The 27,103-nt window shown below is 39.2% G+C and overlaps 1 protein-coding gene across 5 annotated transcripts in view; it reads left to right on the plus strand.

The window, feature by feature from the left end:
• The window catches only part of LINGO2 (leucine rich repeat and Ig domain containing 2), a 472,070-nt gene that overhangs the window by 389,480 nt on the left and 55,487 nt on the right, over positions 1–27,103 (plus strand). The window contains exon 7 of one of the 5 annotated variants that reach the window (XM_048931038.1): positions 18,530–18,612. The exons of the other annotated variants lie outside the window; for them this stretch is intronic. The gene's annotated coding sequence lies outside the window, so the exon portion shown is untranslated. The remainder of the gene's footprint in view (positions 1–18,529; positions 18,613–27,103) is intronic. 5 annotated transcript variants of the gene reach the window in all.

The raw sequence follows: 27,103 nt of genomic DNA on the forward strand, positions 1-27,103 counted from the left end.
GTATCTTTAAATATAGATAGATAGATTGATATAGAATTCTCTCTCTTATCTACTTTATGATTTTTTTTATGCTTAGTATTAGAGTGTGTATCTCTAGGTAAATATTTCTTTTCTCTATGGCATTTCAGCTTGAATTATACTGCATGTACTGCTTGAATTATACTGCATATACTGCATATACTACTTCCAACTTAATACATAGTCATCATTCAGGGAATTTTTCCCACAGCATTATTGTTAAAAGAAGTATAGTTTATTTAGGAACTATGTTACGTTTGGTGGAGTGAAACTGAGTAAAAAGAAGCAGCGTGCTTTGAATGCACTTCTTTCTCCTGTTTTGCTTTGCACCACCTATCTCCATCACCTGCTCCTTGGTTTGTGGTTTATCTCTTGCTAACAAAAGATGACAGCTGACCCTCTGGCTTCTTCTTTGGTTGACCAGTTGAACACCATTACTGGGAGGAGCAGATGTGAGCACAGAGACACACTCTTTCACCTGCACGTTGTGGCTGGGCTCTGCTTGCCCACAAGCTGGAAAACAAACAAACATCTGGAAAAAAAATCCAATTCAGATTTGGGTGTCTGTTGACAAAATATCATCTGAATGTTTTATTTGTACATTTATACATGCTCTTCAGACCTTTTTCATTCCTAAGTATAATAAATAAGCAGATGGTCCAGTGTACTTGTACTAAAGTCATAGGTGGATGGATTAAAGATGTATTAAAGTGCAGAACAAACACAACAGCCTGTGTGTGAAGCAGTTTCTGGTTGCTCTTATCTCTGTAGTTGAGATTTTATTTAGGAAGATCCAGAGAACACTATCTAGAGAATTAGCTTAAGGAAACAATGCAAGACCTTACCTTATGTGAGGTAATGAAGTCTGCAGATGCAGTTGACTTCCATGGGTGATTTAGCAGAACAGCAATATGTTTCTCCTGGCCTTGGAAATCCTCAGGCTTCACAAAGTTTCATTTGAGCACTCAGAATATCTGCTCTCTGACTGATAAATTAAAAATGACAGAAGATCAAAAATGGAGAGTTCAGTGCTAAAGGACAGTAGATCAGATGATTCACCTTCAAGGACTGAAGACAGAAACAGCATCCCTTTAGATGATGAGAGCTGAGTGCTTTCCCTGAAGGGATCTACAGCACAGGGCAAATTTAAGGGATATCACATTTACAACTTGACTTCCACTGTGCCGTGAGGGTCAATGCCAAGCAGTGGGAAGAGCCTCCTGCCTGAGGATGTCCAGCGAGCACCAGGCAGAAGTGGGGAAGTGCAGACACAAAGCAGTCCCTGGGTCATCACAGATGCACAGTGCTCACATGCAACCCAGTGTTTCCAGTTACACCGTACATCAATGTTACACTGAGGCAAAGCAGGAATTTGCTGCAGATTCAGCAGTAAAATAGCATATACTTCTTTTTTCTTTCAGCACATGTTATCTATAAATATGGAAACTGAGGAAAACCGACTATCCTTTGTTCATACCATTACCTCAGTTTTTCAGAGTGCTTTAAATCCCCAAGGAATTCTGCATGTTCAGTCCTTTTGTTGATAAGTAGAATATATCATCCTCACTACTTCTGCAGACCCTTCTGCTGCTTTTTCATTTCTTTTTTTGCTTGGAGTGCAGGGCTTACCTCTTCTGCATGCAGAAAATTACTTTATGTCTCACTTTGAACATGGCATAATATACCTTCCCACTAGAGACTGAAGAGGCAAAATCCTGAAAAAATAATGTCTCTGTCAATTTATTTTTTTTTGGGGGGGGGGGAGGAGAGTCTAATTTTTATTATAAAAATGAATCAAGAAATGGTTATAACCAAATAAATAATGCGCAGAGACAAATTGTGTTTTGCAGAGTAGAACTTTCATATTGTTCTCAATTCAGGATTTGTACTACTTAGTTGTATGTAATTTGTCTCAAATAAAAATTAAATTGCAAACTGGATTTTCCAGACCACACAGTATACAATTATCAGCGATCACATTAGTTTCACTGTGGCCATTTCAATTTTATTTTCTCATAAAAAAAAGAAGAGAGGTATTTTCTCTGTTTGGAGGATTTGTGATTGCTGGCTATCTCTGCTACCAGAGGCTTCTCAGTGACAAGTGATAGGACTTGAGGAGATGGTCTCAAGTTGCACTAGGGAAGGTTTAGATTGACTGTCAGGAAGAATTTCTTCTCAGAAGGTGTGGTCAAACATTGGAACAGGCCACCCAGGAGAGTGATGGAGTCCTCAGAGAAGTGTGGACATTGCAGAAAGGGAAATGGCCTCCTGACAGTGCCCAATGGGTCATATTGATGATGGGACTTGATGATCTCGAATGTCTTTTCCAACCCAAAATGACTCTCTAATTCTAAATATTACACACTATGCCAACCTGCAGAGTTGTCTGCATTGATCAGATACCATATCAGTCTTGTAAAACAGGAGTGTTGGTCAGCACAGATTCTTCCATAGGTACATTTGCCTGTGTACAACTCTGCCACAGAACATTTCCAATGCTCCAGCTGTTTTTCTTAGATTTATATTAGGTCTCTCCATACATCACAGGGGAGGTAGTACTCCACATATCAGCTTTGTATTTCTTCAAATCACCAGCTCTGTGGTCTTTTCAAGTTCAGAGAAAATGTTGGGGTGTGTTTATAAAAATGCTAAAGTAATAAATCTTAGTTATAGATGCATAACTTCCTTAGATTTAAAAAAAATATATATATGCAAGTATGGACTTGAGTACATGTATTAATATACATAAAAATATTTAGCAAGTAGTTCTTTGTATGCTATACTTGGCTATAAATGTCGTAATCGTAGAATCATAGAATGGCCTGCGTTGAAAATGACCACAGTGATCACGTAGTTTCAACCCCCCTGCTATGTGCAGGGTTGCCAACCACCAGCCAGGCTGCCCGGAGCCACATCCAGCCTGGCCTTGAATGCCTCCAGGGAACTTTTCCATAAATAAGTCACAGCATTGTCAATATGGTAAGGTGGCATGTATTGTGCAACTAATTAAAATGTCTAAAAAGTTAAGGTTTCTATGTAAGTATCTTCGATGACATAGACTACAATTTTGCTATTGCAAATGCTAAGGAACATAGGATAGAGGAATTATTGTCTAGCAGTTCCCAAAGCAAGTGAAATTATGTGAGCTATTTATCAGCGCAGATTAAGTAATTAGAGAGGGTAAACCCAGTGAAGCCTGGGTTCCATTGATCATCCCCTGCTGGAATTCCTAGTCTCAAGGAATACTGGTCAGGAAAAGAGTGAAATAAAGATCCTTAAAGAATTTTAAGAGGATGAATATTCCTTTGTTCAAGGAATCAGTGGTAGATTCCCCTGAGAAACTGCTCTGGTTCCAGAGGGAATCTAGAGATAGGTCCAAGTGAATCTCATAAAGTTCAGCAAGGCCAAGTGCAGGGCCTACGCCTGGATCAGGGAAATCCCCAAAATCAATATAATCTTGATGATGAGTGGACTGACAGAACAACAAGGGCTACAAGTGAATGAAAACTTGGATAAGAACCAGCAATGTGCTCTTCCAGCTTTAAATGCCAACCACATCCTGGATTGCATCAGATAAGAGGTAGTAAGCAGGTTCTCTTTTCTGCTCTTGTGTGGGCATCTCCGGTGCCCACAGTGTAAGAAGAATATGAATCTCTTAAAGTGTGTCCAGAAGAGGGCCGCAAAAATGATTAGAGAGCTGAATACTTCTGCTATGAAGTGAGGCTGAGAGGCGGGATTGATCAGCTTGGAGCAGGGAATGCTCCAGGGAGAACTCATTGTGAACTTTTAGTATATAAAGCATGGCTTATAAAATGGAAAAACACTTTTTAACAGGGTCCGTACTGAAACATCAAGGGACAACAGTTGTAAATTGATATAGAGTAGGTTTAGAATGGGAATAAAAATGGGTTTGTTTGACTCGTGCCAGGCTCTGCCCTAACAGTCTGTATTTCCATACTTGCTGTTTAAAGAACATTAATGATAGTGTCACCTTAGATTTCTTTCATCACGGACTTAATATTCCTTTCTAAGAGTCAGCATCATCGTTCTTGTCATTCAGACTGGAAACAGGCCCAGAGTAGTAGAAACACTTGGTCATGATTAATGAGTAGAGTTAAGAATGAGAAACAGTTCTAGCTTATTGCCTTAATCATTCCAATAATGTTTCTTAAAGGTCTAAGGTTCTTAAAGGTCTTAGACTCTAAGTGCACATTGGTTTCTCATTTAGGCAGTGTTTCTTTTATTTGTGAATTTTTGAATGTGCAAAATGAGGGACAGAGTAGTTGTTTATTCTTCTGGGTGGAAGCTCTCCACTTTCTTGAATTCTTGTGGAGGAAGATGTAATGCTAGAAGTTGAATAAGATGGATAGGTGGCTATTATAATTAGTAATAAATATTTATAACTTTAATTAATAGTATAATGCACAACTAATTACACACGGTATAATTTTGTAATCAAATCAATTATGTATTGAAGATATCTATCATATATCATGTGAATTATACAATTATAATTGTACTTAATTAGAGTAATTATGATAATAACTCCCCCTTATCCTGTGTACTCTGGCCACAAGTTTTAGAATCAGCAGTTTTATAATTTCTCTGTACTGCAGATCATTTTAGTGTATTTCAAAGATAAACAAATGATGTGATTCTGCACTTCAGAGCCATTTCCAAAGCGTGTCAGCTCTGCTCTATTCTGTGCAGCTTCTCTAATAGGAGATGTCCACAGGCTGTTAAGGAGCCCAGACAGCCAAAGCCTCAGTTTCCTTTGCTGGCACTGTAATGTCAGTCATTCTCTCATAACAGAAATGGCTCTGCTGATTAGAATCCAGCTATTGGAGAGAGGTTATGGCATTTCAAATTCAGGAAGTTGTCAGGAGAGAGAACGAGTTATTTAGGTTTCCAATCATGGAAGTTTCTCAGCTAATTCAACAAGTTCTAGCTGATACTGAAATGTGAACTATGCTTCAAGACGAGTAGTTTAGCTGTGAATAAGTTAATAAGTTTCTTGGTTGTTTTTCTTGTTTTCCTGTAAATGTTCTCAGAGAAGTTCTACTTCTAAAACTGTAAAGCAAAAGATATTAACAACAACAACAACAAAAAAAAAAAAAAAAAAAAAAAAAAAGAAGGAAATGAAAAAAAGAGAGGTGGATGTGTTTGCCTTTAAACAATCCCCATACAGTGTTATTTGGTTAGAGAAGGCATCTAAGGAGAAGGAAGCTCAGTGGAGAACTGATGGTGTTCTGATCATTGCTACTTGAAGGCTGTCTCAGATAATACAGAAAGCAAATATGACTATTACAAGATAACCATCTCTTTTGAATTGAAAGAGCTGGCTTCTGTCAACATTCTCCAGTTTTAGCTGATAAGAGCATTTCTGAGTGTCAGGACTTACATGACAAGAGGAGTTAATAGGCCTGCTGCTTGGCTACTGATCAACTATTGATAAATCCGTGTCATGTCTCACAGGGTGAAGGAGGAAATCAGCATATATGAAGACTACTTTCCCCCTCCCTTCCCTTACCTTCAACGTTCTTTTCAAATTGCTATCTGCCACATAAATTCTTAATGTTTCTGGGTAAAGATGAAAATTATAAAAACAAGGAGGGAAATGTGAAAAGTGAGACATTGTCCTACTGCTTTGAGAGAGTGCCTGTTCCTTATTTTTGAATTTTTATGAAATACTTCTGTTTTTTTTCCTGAAGTGACTTAATTCTGAGAAGCACTGAACATTGAACTCCCTTGCAGTGTTACTCATTTTCTGACATTTTGTTTGCACTGATATCCATGGGAATTGTGGGTGTTCATTGGGTTTTAGAATCCCGTCCTTCATCCCTGTGACAAAAGGATTATCTGCTGACTTCTGTCTTCTGTTCTGCACACTGTTCCCACTGTAAAGCCATTACTGTGAGTGGATTTTCTGTGGGGCAGATGGGTCTACAACTTGGGCACATCCAAGCTGGTAAAAAAGGCTGTCTCACTGGGTAGTGGGAACCACATCCACACTGCTGGACTTTGAATCTCTGCGTCAACCTGATCGTGCTTTGGTTATTCTTAACTGTATTGCAGATGGCAGATCTGTTGGGTTTTTTTTTTCAAAGAAATGTGGGAATGGGGATATTCTGGTTGTTTTTTATAGATAAGTTTGTTCCTTCCTTCTTTTCATACCTCTTAGAAATCAAGTGTTTGTGCATTTACCCCTTTGGGAATTTCCTAAGCAAGTAAAAGAAGTCAGTATTTTCCTGAATTCATTATTATGTGGATAGGTGGAAGGCTGGACTACATGATCTTAGAGGTCTTTTCCAACCTTCATGATTCTATGATTCTATGATTACAAAGACATGAATCCATTTCATGCAGTTTCATAGCCTGTCTTGCTAAAAATAAATGCTGGGGGGAGGCAAGGACCTGAGTATCCTGCCATTCATAGGCTTGGTGGGATCTCTGAAAGCAGCTTCTAGCCAAGGAGTTGTATTATACTGCTACCTCAAGGACAGTGAGTAACGCTTGAATTTTGTACTCAGAAACTAAAGCTTTGAGAAGACTGAACCAGGGATGCAGAAAGCTCTTTACATTTTTCACAGTATGCAGAAGTGCAAGTTATCAAAAGGTGGCATTGAGAATGATTGTGAATTAGGCTGCATGACAGCAGAGCTGGCAATTCTCTCTCAGATGCTCTGAAATCCACATGAGACATACTGTCACCTGGAGACAGGGGAACATTGAAACCAAGCCTGCCAAATGACCAGCCACTTTGAAAATTAACTTTTTTGCTGTGCAGTTTCCTAAAGGGGGACAGTGTTCCAGAAGCTTAGCTTGTTCCTCTGAGTGAGCTGTGCACTGCTACAGCACATGTATATTGGTTGCTTTCTGATCTCTCTGGTCTGCTATATGTCCTGAGCTGACCTGAGAGTCAGTCTACCTTGCGTTTTCTGCCTCTAGATCTATTGGATCATTACCTAACTCACATTTCTGTAATGTTGTGCATGTTAGATTTGCCCTCTTGGACAGCTTTATGTTTGTTTGCATTATGTAAGTAGGAACATCGTTCTTATGATTCAATGCATACAGAGCAAATTACAAGAACACTCAGATGTGAATTATCTAGGTCCGTCTCAAATAGACTCTGTATGTGCCCCCGGCTTTTCCGTTGTCTCCCTGTTACCAATGACAGTGAAATCTTGTCTCCATTAATCTTGCATCAGCATGTCCTGCAGTGAGACTTAAGGGAGTCCATCAGAACCAAATTCCTAGTTAAGACTTCATTGCATGAAATAGCAATTGGGTACCCATAATTGTTTGTTTCCTCTTATGTAAGAAGAATGCAAAATGAAAGGTCATTTGTTGAGAAAACACGTAACAATGTAGAAACTGGAAAAAACTAATTGTTCCTTTAAAAATCAGTTAAGCCTCTGATCAAAGGTATAAGGTATTTGCTACATGTATATGCATGTGTATTAGATTCCTATATATTCTTACATAGAAATACATCCTCAAATTACTTTGATCTTTCATTATTATGATAACAATTGGAATAGAAATAATTATGAAAACTAACTAATGTTATTCCAGCACTGCATCACTGCTCTGAGTTGATGAGGTTGAATTTGTGAATAGCTGTCAATTTCAGTGTTTGTGCACATTTTAATCCTTACACCCTTCTTCCCAAGCGTGTTGTCTGGTGTACCTTCAGCTACATTTTTTGTAGTGGGTTCAATTAGAGATTCTCTTGTCTCAACATGAAACACGTGAACAAAGGGGAAGGCTGGAGGAACAGAAAGGCTAAAATGTCAGAAAGACAATTGAAGCAGGGAGATGAGATGAGGTCAAAAATTTAACAGGACAGATGACTAGTGAGTTGATTTATTCTGCTAGAAAGTAATTATGTTGTACTCGTTTGTTTTGGAAGGATTATAGTGCTTTTTCTATTCTTGATGCCATGCCTGATAGGCACAGTATAGAGGAACTCTCAGAGGATGTTTCAGCAGTGACAGAAAATCTTCTGCAGTGTATTCGATATCTTCACAGAGAATTTGCAGGATAGCTACCGCACACTTTCTTAACTCATGAAGATCTTCCAGACAAAAGAAACAAGGGCAGGGGCTGCTGATATTTATAGGGTTGTATTTTGAGAAAAATCTAATGGGAAAATAGAGCCTTAGCTATATATAAGTACTCTTAATATCTAGGTTTGATTGTAAATATTTCACACAGTTATGCTAAACTTTTTGTTATCTATTTTCAAATGAACCTAAAATGTATTATCCTTTCATTGAAGAATTTATTTTTGGTGGATTCTACTGGAAGGTGGGTGATTTCAGTACTATTCTCTTACGAATTATTGCCATTACTCTTGTCAAACTACTTTTAGGCACTTCTTAGTATCTTCTGTCAAAATTATTTCCTGTTTCTTTAGTTATGATAATAGCTGGAATGGAAAGGTGGTTCATAAAAATCACTATGGGTCTGTAAGCGTGATTTAAAACGATGAGATCTATATGGAAATTCTAATTCATTTGAATGAAAGTTACAATTTCTTTTTTCAAAAATTTTTGTGGTATTTTGACAGCTGAATTTAAGGAAGTTGAAGAATATGTATGCAATTATGTACTTATTTGCCTTCCCAGTTCACCACAACTGGGAAAAAAAAAGAAAAAAAAAGAAAAAAATAAATAGGAAGAGCTTCTACTTATAATTCTTTCAATTAGGAGTGAATAAAATAAATTGCTGCCTTCTTCCTCTCAAGGTCATTTGTTTTCTTGATCCTGGTCCAATCAAAAAATGAAGTAGATTTTCGTTCACAGTAAAATGATAGATTCTTAACTCTTTCTCTTCACTTGTGTGCTTGGAGATTTGGGTACAAAAACATCATAGAATCATAGAATGATTTAGGTTAGAAGGGATCTTGAAGATCAATGAGTTCCCGCCCCTGATGTGGACAGAGTTGCCAACCATGAGATCAGGCTGCCCTGGGCCCCATCCAGCCTGGCTTTGAACTCCTCCAGGGATGGGATATTCACAGATTTTCTGGGCAGACTGTGACAGGGTCTTACCATATTCTGACTGAAAAACTTCATCCTAATATTTAACCTGAATCTCCCCTCTTTTAGTTTAAAGCCATTCCTTGTACCATCACTATTAGATGCTGTAAAAAGTTGGTCCCCTCCTGCTGATAAGCTCCCCTCAAGCACTGGAAGGCCACAGTGAGGTCTCCCTGGAGCCTTCTCCAAGCTCAACAAGCTCAGCTGCCTCAGCTTGTCTTCATAGGAGAGGTGCTACAGCCCTCCTCATAGGTGACCATCCTCATGGCCCTCCTCTGGACCTGCTCCAACAGCTCTGTATCCTTGTGCAGACCTGGATGCAGTTTTCCAACTAGGGCCTCATACAGAGAGGGAGGCAATCCCCTCGCAGGATGTAATTGGCCTTCTGGGCTTTGCACTCCAGAATACATTTCAGTTTCGTTATGATAGGAAGCACTTTAGATGAAGGTAAATAACATTATCTATTGCCAACAACTGTAAGCAGTTCAAGCTGGGGACATAATTTTGGAACTTTCCCATCTGAGCACTGTAAGTCATGAGAGATTAATATTTTTCAATGGGAAAAAAATTCAGCCATGGTCAGGTCTTGTCTGAAAGTCCTGTCTTATTTCTGCTCACCTCTCAAAACAGAAGTTCTTTCCTAGCTTCTTCAGATGTCCTGTCTGAACTCAGAACCTGGCACTTGGTCTTTCAGAACTTCATGAGGTTGGCATGGGCCCATCTCTCAAGCCTGTCCGTGTCCCTCTGGATGGCATTCCTTCCCTCTAGCGTGTCACTTTCTTATGCAGCAAGCCAATTCTGAATGGCATTCATGTAATGTACTCAAAATAGTTGCTTTTATATTGACCCCATAGAAGTTGACAAGAGAAGCAGGACATGCAGTTAAAACCTGGAAACTCGCAGCCATCTGAATTGGATGTTTCTAGATTCACAGGATTCACCCAGAATGCAGACAGTGCACAATAAAAGAAGATAAATAGACAGAGAAGTTATTTTCTGAAGGTAAGGAGTAATGGTCCATATTTTGTCTTCTTTGTTGATCAGCCAAGACTAGACCGTGGCACAGTCACTCATCTTCTTACTGTGCACCTTGTGACGTAAAATCAGATTTTGAGTCATCTGCTTCAGGAAAAACACGAGAACACAGGAAATATGGTTACTCTTGTCTCCATTACGTCAGCCTAGGTGCTGAGTTCTTCCTGAAAGACCTCTGGATAAACAGCCAAAGCACCTTGATGTCTAAACTTATTAAATTAGCTAGAGAAATGTGTAACTCCCTTCCTTCACAGCAGTTCATTCTAAAACTCCTGCTTATCATACTACCTAAATAGGTTGTACAGTTTAAAGTGAGTTCAGCAGGGTTGTTAGCTCAGGATCACACACAGACTTGGTTAGCATCGGGAGTCTGGGGCATAAGACTTCCCTCATCCCATTGTAAGCAAACAGTATTTTTGTAATGAAGCTGTTTGAAGACTGAGGAGCAGAGATCTCTTCCCTTCTAGCTTTTCCTTTTTCCTGCCCCTTTTTGTCTTTTGGTTGTGTTTAACCGAGGTACAGACCACTGTGCCTGTCCCAGGGAGGAGCTGCTGTCTCCAGCAGGCAGAGTACTGAGTCACTTGCTCAGCAGACAGAACTCCTTTTGTTCTTAAAGATTATCTTTACAGTGTGTACAGTCTGTCATTCTCCCCAAGCAAGGAAAGCAATCATTTACATTTTTAATCAACCCCCCCAGGAGCCTCAACTATGAAATTATCACAGTGATACCCTGGGCAGTATATCAGTAATGAGTCTGGAATCTCTTTAATAATAAAACTGTGACTATCTCTAGCTCTGACCTTCATTTCACACATAAAAGTTTCACTTTCGTAGCACCAATTACACCTATCTGTCTATCTATCTGTATCTATGCAAACTTGATTCTAATGACTCAGACCTCATTAAATAAGGATTAATTTATATTAAATACATAATTAATTGGTAGGGATACGAACTGTTTCACCTTTAATCATGACCAATCCATCTTCAGCATGTATCAACACAGTGGCTAAAAAAGGAGAGTTTTAACTTGAGTTCTGCACTTTTATTCCTCTTTTCTGTGAGTTTTTAAATGTCTTGGCAATGGAGAACGGACAACGGACTTTTGCAAAAGCACCGAAACGCTCTTTTTTGAGAGAGTTCCTTGCCTACGCGGTAGAATAATGTCACTACAGTGAAGATGTCTGCAAAACAGAAAGAATCTTCTGGCATTTAACAGTTTGCCCTGCTTCATAGAGAGGGCTATTATCAATATTTCTTGTCTGTGTTGCAGTCTACAATGTGGGCTTTCCAATAAGCACTTACAAATTCAAGGAGAAAAGCTCACATTCTGAAGTAGGTACATATTTATCGTGCTGGAAACTGGGACTCCAGTCCTAAAACAGGTTAGCCTGAGGGGACACTTACGTTCACTTCTGAAACAGCTGTGAAGGTTTAAGAAGGAACCTCTGTGAAAACTGTTTTGTTGGCTTTTTTTTGTCCTTTCAGTTTTGAGACTTCAACTCAGTGAGCAGTAAAGAGGGGATTTTTTTTGTTGTTGTTGTTTTTTTGTTTGTTTGTTTGTTTTGTTTTTCTCTGTTCTTTACCTTCTGTAAAAATCCTTACTCAGCTATGTCCTCAGGAATGGCAGGAGCCTTGAAAATGCTTCCTTTTGTCTGTTAAACACAGTTATCAAGTTGCACTTTTGTGATAAATTTTGTTATACTAGATTTCACTAACCTTTTCAGCCTGAAATGTCTAGTTGCTTTAAAAAATGCTTCTGCATGCTTTGATGTTCTTGTGAGAGACGTTCTGCTCTGACACTGGATTGAAAAAAGCTTGTTTTGGAAAAGGATAATTAAAAGAAATACTCATACAGATCTGACTTCTAAGCTGCAGGATTTCATTTCTGATTCCTATTCACACTCAAGTATGTACATATATTTTAATTAAAATAATAGAGCTTTTACTTTTATCTTACTTTCCATTTTCTATTTTAAAAAGAAAGAAATAGTCTTCTTAACATGGCCTATTTTTTTTTTCCTTCTTCCTAAGCAGAGATTAATTTATTGTCTCTGATCCTGATGTGATGACAAAATACAAATATATCCTATTTTTTGCCTTCCTCCTGTGATGTAGAGTCCTTGTCAACACTTTTTCCAGAAGAAATGGCAGCAACACTTCTAAGATCAAATACATTTCAGCTGTGATGTGCATATTGTTTTCTTCAGAGCACCTCATTTTGGCTAGATAAAAGTGCTGTTTTCCAAATTCGTATGAAACTTGGATAAAAGGTGTTTAAGTGGAAATGAATGAGCCTGAGTTTTACAGATATGGCATTTGTTAAAAAATTAGATACGTGTGAGAAGAAAGAGGAAGTGAGGAAGTGTCGAACAGGCTACGAAGCGTCAGGCATTAGCCATGCCACCTCCATCACTCCAGTCCACTCAGCCAATTACCCATTCCACCCTTCTGTTTAGCTGTCTGCCCTACTGCAGTGCATACATCCACAGCTCTGATGTACAAGGTTCCTCCATCTTTATAAACTTTTTACATTCGTACTTTCCTTCCTCAGTGTACACAACAGTCTCCTTGCCATTTCTGTTAAAAAAAAAAAATCGCTCTCTAAAATCTTTCTGAAAAGTCCCTTTTCATGCAGCAGCAACCCACTGTGGCTGTTAATTTACACTGCAATCCTTTAATTTACTTCCCACTAGGCAATAATAATATTTTACCATCGTGGAAATATCTGTGACCTCTCAACACTGATTTTGTTTGCTTCAACAACCTTCTTCCTTTACGATGTTTTTTCTAACCCTTAACAAGACAATTGATACGTGTCTGTAAAGTGCCACTTATCCAATAACTGTTTGTAAACAATTCCAAAAAGCAAATGAAATCTGGAGTTCAAGTGAGTGAATTAAAATTGAATCCATGCATTGCACTTGGCCTTGTTAAATTTCATGAGGTTGGCATGGACCCACCTCTCAAGCCTGTCACGGACCCTCTGGATGGCACCTCTAGCATGTTTCTTTCCTTTCATCTTTCACATATCTCCTTTTCTTCCTGAGATCTTTTGTCTCATTCTGTTTCTTTCTTGTCGTTCTCTCCTTTTCTTCAACATTATGCTTCATTTTCACTTGCTGATTTCTGATTCTCCCACGTCTACCTGTCTTATTTTTCCCTTTGTCTGTATCTCTTCTCTCAGAATTATTTCCTATATAGTTCCTTTTTCTATCCCATCTGTCATGTCTCACCATCAGCCAATTTACTGTCTCTCCCAAGGAACTTTCCCTTCATTCCACCTATACATAGCAAAATGCATTAAAATTAAAGAAAAATACATAGCATTTCCATTCTCTGCAGAGCTCCTTTCAGCAGGTCAGCCCTTGACATGTACTGATGCATGCAATGATGCAACCAGGTCCTTCTTATTTATACAACTATACGTCTGTGCTTTGTCCTTCATTTTTTCCCCATCTGTGCTATTCCTGTGTAACACAGATGTGAGAGTGGTGAAAAACATCCCAGGAAAAGAGGAGGCATATGTGTACCTAAACAGTCTTCATTGGGGCACGGCATACAGCTTGGAGGCATCTTACATTAACTCCCACTGTTTTTTTCACTGTAAATATTCACTTCAAATTTTCCTTTCCAATAGACATTGCTGGCCAGGTAATCATTCAGCAGTGAAAAGCGATTTGAAAGCATGGCTGTGAAGAATGGATGCTTAGTGCCATTTGCTGCTGGGAGGGAAGGAGGACACTAACCATGTGCTACAATGATCAGGACCTTCTGGAGAGTCCTTTGCACATGGGCTTTCTGCTGCCTTTTCCACCTCTGTACTCAGAGTGAACTGGAAGATGGCCTGACAAAGGAAGTTGCTGGTATGAATTCATGCCAGCCTGCAGTAACTTGCTCACTAGAGTTTGAATTGTATGTGAACAGCTCTCGGCGTCTCTCATTTAGACTACAAAAATGTCAAAATATTTTATTCAGTGGAAAACATAAGTGAGTTATCAGAACTGACTCTTTCTGAGTTCATGCCTTTTAGCAGACAACTTCTGAAATGAGTTCTCCATCCTCCTCTCAGCTAGCACTGAGGAATTTGTGGTTTGAGATTGTGATGGGTTTTCTTATTTATTTTTTTCAAGCTCTTCTTTAAAATACAACAGCTGTCACATAGAAAGACTGATCCTTTTGCTAGTGCAGTGAATAATAAAACAAGTGAGGCCTGAGAAGGGACAGGACATCTGTCTGTCTTCTGCTGTGTGGCATGTCTGGAATCTATCCGGTCTACTAGTGGGAGGTGGAAGATTTGAAAGCATTGAAGCAGCAAGGAAAAATTGCAAGCAGGAATGAAGAAAAAGTACTCAGATTAGAATGAAATCATCTATTACCATTTACCTTCCTACAGAGAAAAATATTTAGACGCTCATTATTTTGCATAAAAGAGCCCAATTTAGTTTTTCCCTAGCAAGTCATCTGCTGTTTAGATATTAGGTAGCTAAAAGAATATACACAATTTATCATTAGTTCTTCAGTCCCCTAATTTTATGGACTTGATCAAAAACTTTCGAATACAGTAAGCAGAAACATGGGCTTTCTGATTCATTCTCAGCTACAGAAGGTGAGAAATAGTGGGAGGGGGAAAAAAAAAAGCCATCTTTGTTGTTATTATGCTTTTTTCTTTTTTTTTTCTTTTCTTTTTTTTTTTCTTTTTTAATTCCCAGTGAATTCTGTTTCTCCCCCTGTTTCCACTCAAGAGTGAGGCTTTGAGTCCACTGCAGGGGACTGCTGGGACATTTATGATTATAAATGTTGAAGTTTTTTTTCAGAAGCATCTTATCAAAGCATGCTGTATATTAAGTTTAAAGGTTGAACAGTGCAAAAAGTGCTGCTAATGCTTTAAGGTATTTGTGCTTGTTTTGCAGTACTTTGTATAACAAAAAGTAAAAGGAACTGTAAATTCTTGCTATAGGTGTGTGATGGCTGAAATCAAAGCATTTCCTTACCAAAAAAAAAAAAAAAAAAAAAAAACCCTGTATTTTTTATATTTCACATTGGAATTATCCACAAGCTTTCTTTTGAACAAGGCTTTGTGGAAATTTAAATGATTAATCCATTTAAAGACATCAGCAAGTAAATTTGTAGCAGGAGTGCTTGTATATCAGATTATATTCAATGTGAATGGAAAAACTCTGAAATTGCCCAAATTTTGGTTCTGTAAGCTGATATTTAAGGCTGGTGTAGTATTGAGAGTAATTTTAAGTCAATTACTTTTATCATCCTTTTTGTTTGCCCCTTGATTCAAACTAGAATCCTCCCACAAACACCTGCAGCACTATCTCATCATCCTTCAAATTCCTCCATAATTCCCACAACAGCTGTACAGAGTAGGCTGACATGCCTGCTACAATCTTATCCTCTGACCAATACTTTCTGACTGTCTCCTTGCGTACCTTTGTCTACCAAAGACATTTGCTGTCTTCTACCTTTTCCAAATCGTACACTGCTTGAAAGAGGGAGCTGTGATAGCATTCTAAAAAATTGAAGCTATGGTGGCCATGGTCTCTGGCTGTGAGTTGATCTCCTACCAACAGAGTTTGAACAAGCCTCTCAGTTTCAGAATAAATCAGCATAGAGTGGAATCTCAAAAGCTAGTAATTTCCTATTAGTTTTGTGCAAACAAGGCTACAAGGAGAGAAGGATCCTAATCAAGCTCTCTGTTTACTCAGAGAGTCTGCAAATTACACTTTTTTCTTGTTACTGAAGAATGCAGATGACAGCTAAAACATGATAGATTACAGTGTTGAATACAAGACTTCATTAATTCTGTAGCTTGAGGAATTTCATGTTCTTTGTTTGAATAGCATGATCCTGGTTCATCTCTGTAGTATGTGCATACCACCACAGCAGCAGCGTTTTGTAAAATATTGCAGTATCCTCTGTGAAACATTTAAGGGACCACATTCAAGTTCACTGAAGATGAAGAGTGCATGAAGTAAAAATCCCGCTTCCATTTTATGAACATTATCTTAAGCAGTCCACAGGTTAAGCACAACAGCAAGCCAGTATGTAGAAGGGTGCATTGATTGATCCAATCTGGTATTCTGTGGCAGGAAAAGTTGAATGAGGTAACAAAGATAATTTCTTCTTTTGTTGGTATAAAAATTTCTAAGACCATTGCAATGTGGAATTCTCTCTTAGTTGTGCCTATTCGTGGCCCTGTACTACCACCCTCTATCACATCTCTTTTCTATCACATTTCTTTCACGTGGCTCTATTTGAGCATCTGTGACTCTATGGCACAGTAAGGCATCTCACTGAAAGACACATGCAGAGCTTTAGCCAGCACGTTTGGAGACTGACAGAATTTCACAGTGCCCTTTTCTCACTCAAATTTTACCAAAATGAAAGGGAAATTCTAATCCTTTGTCACACATTAACCAAAATAAAATTCTATGCGTTATCAAAGGAGCTCCGAGCTGTAATCTAGGGTAAGTCTATGGGAAATAACTTGCTGCATAAGAAAAGAGTACAGTTCAAACGTTTTCACAGTCGCATTGAACCTAAGTGAGTCACGTAGACCAGGAACAAATCTCATTTCTGTTTTTTATTTCTCTGGGATGCCTGTCAATTATGTTAAACCCAATTCACTCTCATCCTGCAACTTTAATAAAGATAGATAGTACAACCTTTCTATACCATATTACTTGTCTGAAAGGAGAAAAAACCTCCTTATTTTTCCAGAAACAGTGATTACCCTACCAGTTGTAATTCATTGAATCTGAAAGAGCTTTTGTTATTATAATTGTCTTCTGATTGAATTTTTTAGACGTCTATGATTATAGCAATGCAGCTTTTATCTTCTTTTAAATCATAAATTTCATAAGACAAACACAACTGTTTGCAATTGTGCTGCATAAAACAATAACTTTTTTTTTTCCCCCAGATTTAAAGAGAAAACATGTTTGTTAATCAGAAAGCAGCAAAGCATAGTACATCATCTTGAAAACTTGCCTTGTGCTGTCAGAACTGCAGCCTATTAAGGAAAGTTGATTTCATAATAGAAATAGCGCTGTACCTTGAATTTGTTTTTGGGGGGTTTCTGTGAGGTTTTTTTTTTTTTCTCTGTCTTCCAAACCAGTGTCAAAAATGTAATAGATAATGTTTTATGGTGTAATTCATATATGATATCCCTTTCCAGTTCTGAGTAACCGTGCTTTGCAAGTGAACAGGTTACTCTCCAAAGACTTTCATATGGAAGCTGGACACATACAGTGGAGAAGGCAGCTGCAAAAGCCTGCAGGACACCCTGCTGCAGACACCACACAGAGAGGCAAATCTGCATCTAATGTGCCTGCACATCACCTGGATAGCCAGGCTGTCCAAAATGCAGTTGATCCTTTTACTCTTGCTGACTTCATGACTAACACAGGCACATTGTCAGCTGTGTGATTCAGTCTTGGTACAGAAGCTGCATTTAATTCTGCACCATCTGGAAAGTCCAGATTTATTTCAGTGCAAATTGTAAGTGATAAACAGTACTACCCACTATTGCTGATCTTTTGCTTTGTTTTTGAATCTGTTTCCTTTTCCAGTGACAGTATCAGAGCTCACGATTTGTGACTGTTCTTTGTGTGAGAGTGATACTGGGAAGTAGCTGAAGCAAAATAATGTGAAAGGAGAAATTATGGTATTCACAATTAATATACAGAATTGAGGACAACAGAAAGTACAAATAAGATCTTATACTTCTGTTTCAGTACACTTTTCTTCCTTTCCTCATCATGTAGTTCTGCTTGCATTTCAACAAGAAATGGGGAAACTGTTTCAACAAGAAGCCTTACTTTTATCTTTTTTTTCTGATGACTCTTCAAGACCTAGAGATACCTATATGTAAGAAGTCATCTCTGCTCAATTTTGCTCTGTCTGCAGGAGCAGATTTGTTTTATTTCCCTGCAACCCTACATGTGCTGACATAATAACACAAGGAGATAGGAAAAAGCATCCCGTGGCTGGTCCTAATCCACCTTATTCAAGCTGCTGAGTAGATCGCAGAAGCAGCAAGCTACTGAATTCTGTCTGTGCATGCTTTCCTAATTTCAAAGTCTGTTTTTCTTGAAAATCTGTATTTACAGTTCTGCCTATTTGTTAAACTTTACAAGGTACCTTCTTTTCATGCTTAGTATTAAAATACTGCAGATCTTTTTTTCTCATGGTAACACTGGAGGTACAGCCCATAGGATAACCACAACAGAAACTGCACTGTGCTAGTTAGTCATTCCTAAAATTCCTAGAATGTCCCAGACATCTTTCTAGGTGACAGGCTTCCAAATGAAAACCATTCCTGAGTTACAAATGACCCTGAGTTACAAAGGACCCAAAGCACAATCTTCAGAAATTCTGTGGTTCTTAAGGTGAAAAGTTGTCCTTGCACCTTGCAGATGTTCACAGTGGAATTACATGAAGAGCAGAGCATCAGCCCGTGAAAACAAAAGGGAGCTGTGAGAGTAAAGAAGATCCAAAGGTAACAGAACCCACTGTCTTGGCTCCTTATTGTGCCTTCCAGTAGGATTTCATCATCAAATAAGATGTCAGAGTTTGTATAGTGTTCAACCATTCCTGAAGACATTCATGGTTAGGCTGGGCTGGGCTCTCAGCACCCTGATCAAGCTATATGTATCACTGTTCATTGCAAGGGAGTTGAATTAGGTGACCCTTAAAAGTCCCTTCCAACTCAGACCATTCTATGATTCTAACCTAAGCATGCTCCTCTGTCACACCAGCGTGAAGCTAGCCAGCAGGGCAGGGACAGTGAAGTCCTCAGATGTCCTAAAGCAAGCATTTCTGATGGCTTAACTGCAAGGGAGTGAAACAGATCTTACTCCTCTAGTTTACTTTCAGATGTTCAATTCACCTCTGTAGCAGCAAATCCATCTCATGCATATATTCAAAGCACAGATTAAGGTTAGCTTATGCACTATTGTTTTTGACATAGCACAGCTGGCTTCCAAATACAAAGCTAAAAAAATCTTCTTTGGCATCGTGAAGTACAGCAAGAGGACAATGAATCCCAAGTCCTTCATTCAAGTTGAGTTCATTTTATTAGGATTTTGATCAAGTCTCATGTAGAGCAAAATTGGTTGATTTGATTTGAAAAGTTGTTTAAAGTACAAAATAGCCTATTGATATAAAGCAGAGGACTCTTCTGTGATTGTTAAATGCCTGGAGGATCCTAGAAGGTTCCTCAGTGGAGATGATCCCACAGAAAGTCACAAGTACTTCACAGGGCTATAAGATATAAAACTGCAAGAATGGGTATTGGCCATGTTGTTCCATTTGACAGTCTAAACAATGTAGCTGTGATACAGCAAACTGGGGAAGATACACAAGTTTTAGCTGTAAAAATCAAGCTTGCCCTTGTCCATCGGATCATTTAATAATTTAGGAGGTGATATAGAAATGCCAAACCACACTGCTTACTTGGAAAATGAATGGTGTCAAGGGACAGTAGCTGCAAATTTGGTATAGAATCTGAGTATGCAGTTTCTGTCTGCTGCTGTCCTGTGTGCTGCTTACAAAAAGCTGAGGGAAATTAACATATAAATCCTTTGCATTCTTTACTTGGAAATAATGCAAACAGAGAAAGATTGCATTAACTCTGGGATGAAACAAGGGTGAGCGTGAGTTTAGTCACTTATAAACTCATACATGTTCTTGAATTCTTTGAATGGGAATATGAAACAGATTTATTTTTTCCAGTTAGTCCAATTTATTTTGGTCTCCAAATAGGCAGATTAAAGTAAGAAGAATTTATGTTTTCAGGAGGAGTGGCCAGAAAAATCTGGAACATCTAAGCAACGGGGGCAGATGTGTGTCAATTGTGTTGTTCTAAATTCTTCTTTATAACATGTTGCATGAAGTCTAAACCTAAAATTTCCCCATGTATATTTTGATGCATGTTTTTGGCAGTTGAGACACTACCTAGCTAAAGATGGAGACTGAGGAACTTAAAATATCTAATTAGTCATTCTATTCATGCCTCACAATATTTGATCTCATGCATACATGGGAGGATGAGAGCAGGTCTATGCACTGAACTGAGTGGGCAATACAGCACTGAAATCTGACAAAAGAGGGGAGTTTGCTGTGGATTATGCTGGGCAGCCAGCCCCAGAAATGACTTCATTATAATCCTTTAATATTTTGATTCAACTCTCAACAGGAGGTTAAATACGTAATGTAGATTATGTTGGCACAGCCATTCCCCCTCTTGTCTGTGAAAAGTGAATGTGTGTCAGTATGCTGACACTGACAAGGTGCCTATGATGCTAAGGATGCTAAGAACTTGAATGCCTATGCTCCATTTTTACTGTGCTGATGTTGGAGGCAGGATTCTTTATTTACCCCCATGAGACAGGACTACAAGTGAGTCTTCACCAGGAGCTAAGGCCCATGCAAGGAGGGAAAGGCTCTTCTTCGAACGGGGCATCGGAGCACTTCTACACTCAGAGGTATTATTTTAAAAAGCAGTTAAGTGAGTGCAGTTAGAATGCTATTGTGCTTTAAATCCCTGGAGGGAAGAAGGTGATTAGACATAGTTGCTATTTTTTCTGTAATATTTTCGAATAGAATATGTTAGTTGCACACGCTGCAGAAGCTGAGCATAAATTGCCTCACTAAGCTCTATTATTCCAAGGAACAGTGAGAATAACAAGCTGAGACACTGATGAACTCAGAGAAATATGAATAACACATTGACGTTCAGGCTGTATCAATAGCACGCTGACTGACACTGGGGACACACTTCTTGAGGATGCGAGGGATTGCAAGAATGAGTCTCCAAAATCAGGCCTGGAGACAGGAGATTTTCACCACCACTTCTGATGGCTCTAGGGAAGACCGATTCAGCTGCAGCGGGTAAGAAATCTTGCCAATGAAAAACAAAAGGGGCTGTCTCTCAAATATCATTAGACTCCACACAGAAGCTGGGGAGATAGTAAGCAGGAGGAGTGCTTTTTATTTTTACACACAGCGAACACAGTATGGGGATGTTTATGGTACTCAGCTGATTATATCTCAGGCTTACCGCTCTTCCAACCTAATTTCCGGCCTAAAACTCAGGAGAGTGTGATGCATGAGAGAGCTTTGGGGGGGGAGGGTGAGATGCTGCAGAAAAATTCCTCAGTTGGCCTTATTATAAGATATCACAGAGCTGTATAGCCAGTGCAATTTGCGTAGAATTCCAGGCACAGGAAACAAATAAATAAATAGCAGCAACAATAAATGCGTTCTTTACTGAGAAACATAAGGGTCTGTAAAGAGGATTTTTATTTTTTTTTTTAATTTCAAGAGAATCTTTTTGTCTGTGTTTGGTGCAGTGTGCCAGATTAACAACCCTTAGACCAAAAGTCCTCTTAACAGGCAGCAAGCAGCCTGCTCCTTTTCTTGAGTGATGGGCCCTTGAGCCATCACTGCTTAGCTCTATCTCTCAAGTCACAGTCCTTTCTTCTGTAATTGCCCAGCAGGATTCAGCAGAAGCTGGACTAAGAACACCAGCTTAAATCGCAGAGCTTATAAAATAGCTACAATAATGCCAGCTTTGTCACTTTCAGCCCATCTGCAGCTCGCTCTTTGATTAAGGAGGAACTTGCAAAATTAAAGGACTCAATAGGTATGCTAGTGGGAATTTAAGATGCTATATGCTATAATTTGCCATTGATTATAATCAATCAAAGAAAATTCAGATCAGTTTCTACACTTGATCATTGTTGAAAGCTACACTTTCAACATAGCAATCCGAGAAAATACAGGAGAGCAACTGGAAATTATACTGTATTTCATTGTCATAGAGTAACAATTTAAGGAATCCAGTAGGAGCCAATAAGTTCATAGCTTTGATGTAGTTATTAACCTGGTTGCAGTTCAAGAATTTCCAGGATTATGAAAAGCCTATTCAGCTGCATGTTAGTGAACCATCACTGTGAAAGAAAGTGCTGCTATAACTCATATCTCTATTTAATTAGAAATTAATTGCTTCTATATCATAAATTATTATTTCCAAGATGCAAAGAATTCTGCACAAGCAGGCACAGCAGTTTTGTAGCTTCAGAAACAAGAAGAAAGAGAATGTGAAATGTTGGAGCATCCTGGGAATAGGGTGCTGCCTCCTCAAGCAGTAAGTTAAGTTAAGTAAGTTAAGTAAGTTAAGTAAGTTAAACCCAAGTTTCACGGCCTCATTTCAGTGTCTTGATTCTTCCCACAAAGACTGTGGCCAAAGGGAGATGTCTCTCAATATTTTCGCTGTTAACTCAGAACTGTAAGAGTGAAAGTGTGTATTACCAGTGCCACCTGGAAGTTCTCTATTTCTTGTCAGGTCCTGCACTTTGGGCACAACAACCCCGTGCAGCATTATAGGCTTGGGGATGAGTGTGAAGAAGAGAAGGACCTGGGGGTGTTGGTTGATGCTCGGCTGAGCATGAGCCGACAGTGTGCTCAGGTGGCCAAGAGGGCCAACAGCATCCTGGCCTGCATTAGAAATGGTGTGGCCAGCAGGAGCAGGGAGGTGATCATCCCCCTCTACTCAGCTCTGGTGAGGCCGCACCTCGAGTACTGCGTTCAGTTTTGGGCCCCTCACTACAAGAAAGACATTGAGGCCCTGGAACGTGTCCAGAGAAGGGCAACGAAACTGGTGAGGGGTCTGGAGCACAAGTCTTATGAGGAGTGGCTGAGGGAGCTGGGATTGTTCAGTCTGGAGAAGAGGAGGCTCAGGAGAGACCTCATTGCACTGTACAACTTCCTGAAGGGAGGTTGTGGTGAAGAGGGATTTGGCCTCTTCTCCCAGGCAACGAGCAGGACGCGGGGCAATGGCCACAAGTTGTATCAGAGGAGGTTTCGATTAGACATAAGGATAAACTTTTTCTCTCAGAGAGTGGTCAGGCACTGGAATGGCTGCCCAGGGAGGTGGTGGAGTCACCGTTCCTGGCAGTGTTCAAGAGGCGTCTGGATGAGGATCTGTGTGATATGGCTTAGTGCTTGTGGTGGCAATGGTGATGAGGAGACGGTTGGAATAGCTGATCTTATAGGTCGCTTCCAACCTTGTGATTCTATGATTGATTCTATGACTGGCAAATTGAATAGCCAGTACTTTCTAGGTTATCCTCATGAGCACTTTTAATGCTGCAGAGCCTGGAAAAAAATATTACAGAGGGGTGTAATCAAGCAACAAAAAAAAAAATTCAAAGGAAAAATAGGATTACAGCAAGTGTTCGGAAACATGACAAAGGAAACAATTCCTTGATTTACTTTATTTAGTTAGTGATCGTGGCAAGAGCTGTGGAGCCTAAGCTATAAATTAGAAAGAAAAAAATCAAGTTTGACAAGTAGTTATTTACAAACACAGTACAGCTAGCTTCAGGGTAGTGACTGTGTGCACCTGAGTTCTTGATTTCAGAGCAGTCCAGTCAGCTATTGGCAGAGATAAGACAATGATCAGTGACAACAGAACTGCTTAGAACTGGGCAACTAACTGAACCAACACAAAGAGTTCTTTGACTGACTGTTAGAGGTGCCCTGCAGGTGGAAATTTCAGGCAGGTCTCGTTGAGGAAGCTCATGATATGTCTGCTCTAGCTTGTATGCTTGAGTTTTCACTGGGTGAAGTGAAACAAAGACTCCCGTAAGCTATTCCTGCTGCAGAAGTGATCAAACTACTGTAGTCATATAAACTCTTCCTTCAGAAGTGGCCAGACAGTCTTTCATACCCAGTTGAGATAGTCTGTGATGACAGAGATCAACAGCAATGGAAAATAAACTGTTGGTGTGCTTTTGTAGATCCATGGCAAGCTGGCTTCAAAGAACCATACAGAACAGAGGTTTGAGGAGCATCTCCTGATCCAGCTGTAGACATCTCTATGCAATGCAATGCAGTGCATCCCTAAGAGCAATGGGACCCCCATAACCTGCAAGTAGTGGATGGCTGTCTTGCTCAGAAATGACTGCATGTCAGGGTCTTAATAAATTAGGGGTTGTGATTTTTATCCCCTTGCTATCAAACCCTGTAATCTGCCTTATTCACATCTCAGACTGCAAAGACAAGTTAGTATAAAGGAAAAGTCACACACATATCATAGCTATGATCTGGCTCTTGGATGAGGTATTTTCTAAATGCAGTGCCTTCTATGAATAGAGACACTAAGTAATTTTTGAGCTACTCTCTTAGCGATCACAGCTGAGCCAAGTGGCTCTTATGTCAAGAATATACTGCTTTGAAGTGGACTTTGTCCTGTGGTAAATTCCTCCTTTACATTTCCCTTGAAGTGTCAACCTATCCATAGTTATCCTTGTAAATCTCAGCAATTTAGGTTACCTTGTATATCCAGATGTATATTATAGATAAATATATATAATATACGATAGTATATATGTCGTATATTCAGCACTATTATAGTACATTTAAGAGGCAACATATATATGTTGGGTGAGCAGACTTAAAATTAGCTGTAAAAGAAGCAGTTAATGAACGTGACGTGAATGAACTTCTTCTCAGCAACTGGTGTAGGCCCCAAGTTCTTCTGAATTGACCCAAAGATGTAACTTCAATACAAAAATAAGCAATTAGAGGAACATATATTATGCTGTTTTGTAACAAGAACAGGAGCACTATAAATGCCTAGTTCTTACTGAAAGGATCTGAATTCATTGAAATGAATAATGCTGAATTTTTCAGGACTGACTTGCTTCAGGACGGACTGAGAAGATTGAACAGGCATTCTTTTGGTGCACACTGAAAACATTTTAAATTTGAGATGTGAGATTGATCTGATCGTGTTGTTTGTGGTTGTTCTACTGCATATTCTAAATAGGCAATATTCTTCTGAGTGTTCCACTCCACCACTGAGTTAAATACCATTAACAGAGCTAATTATTTGTTTTTTAAATTCAAAAGTTGACATCAAAAGTCTAAGCATTGGTCCTACTCTGGAAGTATTTATGCATCTTCTAGTGATGCTGAATTTTCAATTGGCACTGCTGTCTTTTTAGATTTCTGGTAAGTAGAAGTTGCATGGAATGGCATGGTGGCCTCTCCTGCAAATTCTCTCTGTCTCCAAAGAGATGTTTTGTTGCTGTAAGCACTTCTGCTTCCCAATGCTATTATCTCATGTTGCTTGTGTTAATTTAGGGAATGATGTAGTAGCACAGCAGTTTAGCGTGCTACAGGTACAAGCGTTTCTAAAATGGTACTCAGATATGACGAAGGAGTACAAATCTATGTGAAGATCTGCCTTTAATTACCAGCAAGATTTGAAGTGTGAGCAAAGCAGTATCATGTATTGAGACATACCTTTTTGAGGAAAGCAAATGCTTCCATTCATTATGGATTAATTAGGAAAGGAGCCCCATGCACGATCCAGAATTGTTTATTTGAATAGTTTTCAAGCAAACTACCATATTTCAGCTGGGTACTAATTGTGTGATGTCTGATGGACCCATTACTTTAAAACCAGAGCAGCATTGTAACATTTTCCCCAATGATTAATTAAACTGATTAGATAGTGCCTAAATCTTGCAACGAAGCAAGATCAGTTGAATTTTTCACCACCTCTGCCAGAGGCATTTCTCAGAGGCTGGATAATGTTCAAAACCGGTAGTTTCTTCTACCCCTTGCTTGGTTATAATTCCAAGAAAGTCCAGAGTGGTGAGCCTCTTTCTTCCCCACCATGACTTGGCCGTGCAGTTGCTCTCAGAGGATCTCATAAGGCTCTGGAAACCTCAACTGCTTTTTGGTTAGGCTTATTTACTACAAAGGTTGTTTTCTGAGCAAGGTTAAATGTGCAGCACTTGTGAAAATGCCTGTGTCTGTCGCCAAAGGCACTTAAAAGACAGAAAAGCTATGCTTAACCACTGTCCACTTCAGAAAGTACTAAGGGCAGCAGGAAACCAAAATGAATGGTAAAGTGATTGCATCTTGTACAGTTTTCTTTTCACTGCTGCTAAAGCTTCTGCCATCTGATCTGACCTTATATGACCTTATATAGATTTGATCTTTTTGTCTCGTTGTAATGCTGAATATTTCTGCAACATCATCAGACAAAATTTTGGTAGTGTATGTGCAGCAGATAAAGGAGAGAAAGAGATCTGTTTGAAGAGCAGAGTGGGACAATTGGGAATACAGTAATAATTTAAAGGCTGCTCTTCGGCTCTTAGAAGTGGCTTTTAGTATGTTGCTGAGATGAAATGATGAACATTGGTGCTATTTGAGTTCCTAGTGAGAAGCTAATATATCTGCAGTCCTTAACTGGGTTTGTTACAGTATTTGAGATGAACTGATATGTTTCCACCATCAGTTTGTATAGAACGATGTATGACATAGTCCATACTCTGCCCACACTTGCCATAGCCTGAGTTACAAACATCTTTGCATTTGTGAAGTGTTGGATTTATTTTCACTGTAGATGCATAAAGAGCTGCCTGTGAGGTCCTATTGCTTAAGCACATTTCTATTTATAAACATGCCCCCTCTCTGCTCAGCAAAGCATTAAACAAAGTCTGCACTCACTCACTTCACAGTGAAGTTGATGAAGACAAAAGTCTGTTTGGACAACTGAACAGTGCTACATGCAGCTGTATTTGCTGAGTCCAGGCCCTTAGCTCATTGAACAGTGAGTTAAGAAATTCTCACACCTCTTTCTCTTCCTTGTGATTTTTTACTAAAACCCAGAACACCAAGTGGAATGAATCTGAGATTACACACCCACTGTGTCCTGCAGTGCTTTTTAAGACTTACTTAGTACTTATGGAGCTCCATGTTTACACATCTGCTTTGCATACACAGGACTGAAACTATATACAGGCTCATTATGCAGCTTGACTCTGCTATGGGCTGCCATGGTGCTCATTTACTGATGTTCCAGAGGGCACTTCTGGGATTAAATAAAGAGAAAAAACAGCATCATGGGAGATGTTTTCTCTCTTGTTTGTATTGCACAATGGAGCTGTAAAAACTACAGGTGGGAAAAA

This window comes from Lagopus muta, chromosome Z (assembly GCF_023343835.1).
Source record: "Lagopus muta isolate bLagMut1 chromosome Z, bLagMut1 primary, whole genome shotgun sequence".
Taxonomy (NCBI): domain Eukaryota; kingdom Metazoa; phylum Chordata; class Aves; order Galliformes; family Phasianidae; genus Lagopus; species Lagopus muta.